This window comes from Acanthisitta chloris, unplaced genomic scaffold (genome assembly GCF_000695815.1).
Source record: "Acanthisitta chloris isolate BGI_N310 unplaced genomic scaffold, ASM69581v1 scaffold16822, whole genome shotgun sequence".
Lineage (NCBI taxonomy): Eukaryota > Metazoa > Chordata > Aves > Passeriformes > Acanthisittidae > Acanthisitta > Acanthisitta chloris.
Window position 1 is genome coordinate 60,314 of NW_008660100.1, and position 2,540 is coordinate 62,853.

Here is a 2,540-nt window from a genome sequence, read left to right on the forward strand (position 1 = left end):
ACCTTTAAAAATAAAACAAAGCTTTTGGAAAATTGAACTTAGCATATGATGTGCGAGAAATACGTGGGAAATGCAGCCTGGGACTGTGCTTTCTGCCTTATACTTTCACCTCACGTTCATACCACTGGTTTTAACATCCCTGCTTCCCTGGGGATGGATGGGATTTTTCACAAAGCAGGAAAGGTAGGGATGGATTATGACTGTGTTTGCTCTGCTATTAATAAAATATGGCCTGTCCAAATTAGGAGTCTGACAGTTACGGGCAAGGAACCAGCTACTCTGTATTCAGCTTTTTCCATCTACATTCAAACACTGTGTAGTTATTTGTTGCTGGTGTCACTCTATGAGTATGTTTGACCCAAGACTGGCATTTTATGCCTTTTTATCATAATTATTTATATTTATAGGCTTGTTTTACTGTATTAGTTGCTGGGGGAATTTCAGAAATGGGTTTTCAGGTCTCACAGGATGAAGTGATCATATTTATTAGGGGAGAGTCAGGAGATAAAAGGAAAGAGGAATAGCTACTATCTTTAAAATAGGAAACAGCAAGAAATGCTGCTGAAATCTTTGCTGTCAGATGGAAATGGTGAGGCATATGCTGTATGAGAGGGTAGCAGGGATTTCAGAGATGGGAAAAGGGATGTGGGGAGGGAGCAGATGGGGTGTGTGGAGGAGGGAGCAACTATAGGACAGCACAGGTGGTTGTGCCTGTCCAGCTGTGCCAGGGTGAGGATATGCTGCCATTTCCTTCTAGCAGCCAAGGTCTCCCTAAGTGTTACAGCTCCACACATATCTCGTTTTACACATGTTCAAAGCCAAGGCTACAAACCCCTCTAATCCACAGCCTTACCACTGCCAAGTCTGTGCTGGGATGAGGCCCCTTGAGATGCTGCAGCAACCTGGGTATGAGTGTGAGCACGTTTCTCACCAGTGCCAGGGCTGCAGATGCTGGAGAAACACATCAGAAGGAACAAATTCACAGATGGGGAAATACAAGGAAGAGGGTGATGGGGTGAGGGACACCCACCTGCTGCAACTAGGGCATTAGTGGGGATTAGCAAAGCTCTCCTCGTCTGGCACTTTCTCTCCTTGTGGTTTGGGGGGCAGCAGTGAACCCCCACACACTCATGGGCAGAACTGAAGCAGGACAATATGAGCAGATGCCCCTTTCTCTGACCACACACTTAACTTCAGTCTCTGTCCTCTTTTGGCACCCAGGGCTGTCAGGCAGGAGCAGCTGCTGTTAGAAAAACAGGCACTACCCTGGCCAAGTTGCCTGGGAAGCCTGTGCTGCTCAGACTGTGGGCATAGCTCTTGGGAGAGGTGAAAAGCAAAATGAAAAAGTGCCCAAGGGCCTGGGGTGGGGTAACAGGTCTTTTTATACATGGGGAAACCAGCCTAAAGCCTTGCAGTTACAGGCTGGATGGGAGTGTTTGTGTCATTCATAATTAATGAGCATATGTGAAATACCAAATTCCACCTCAATTGCTGAGGTGCCATAGCTGTCCTGGCCAAAGCCTTAGCTGGCCAGCAGCCACACAGGAAAAGCTGCTGTGGCTTTGGGGGAGGGCTGGCCACGATGCTCCTGCAAAGCAGCTGCTGACCTGGGTGCCACCAGTCCTACGGCACTTACTGGTGCCGGTGTGTGTCAGGGTTTGGTGAGTGGCTCTGTGCAGGCACGGGGCAAGCAGGGGAAGCTGAGGAGACAGCCAAAATTCAAGGTTATGGAAGAGTCCCAGGATCAGCATGAAGGAATGAATTTCAAGCATGTCCTTCTGTGTTTTGAAAAGCTGAAACCTTGAAATAAAGAGCTTTTTGCCATGGATCTGCTGCATAGTGCTGCACCTGAGAGCAGCTCCCTGTGCTACAGGTTTTTGGGGTTGCCATGTCACAGTGACTTACTGCTGTCCTCCTTGGAGCCCCCAGTCCCACAATACTTGGGCAAGGTCACTAACACATGTTCAGCTTGAGAACACACACCCAGCCCCATCTGATATAATTCATTGCCTACGTATCAGCTCCCTCCCAAACTAGAGAGGTCCCCAAATTATGGGGTGGGAGGCTGCTTACTCACTGGAGGCACATACATTCAAAGAAATGGAGTCTCATGTTGAACACATTGAGCTAGCAGATTCCTGAACTCACCAAGCCACCAAACACCAGCCCATGGTTTAGGCACTGAGCCACAGCCTTCCTACCACAGAGCAGAACACCCACAGCACACCTTGGTACCACAGGCCTCTTCTGGATCCAGCCATGGGCAGCTTGCCAAGGGCACTGATGTAATCTAGAGCACCTCGAGCATGAGAGACTAAAAATTGCTGTGACCTCATGCATGGGATACCCTTTGCCTTAGCCCAAGGAAGCTGTGGGCAACAGCAGATCCAGTCCTACCCTGTGCTAATTTTTCCATTGTGCAACTCACCACTTCCCCCACTGGGGTGTTGCCAGATCATTCCAAGAATCCCTGAAAATACCATATTCAGGCATAAATGGCATAATAATCTGTTCGTTTGGTCCATGGTGTTTGAGCTAAT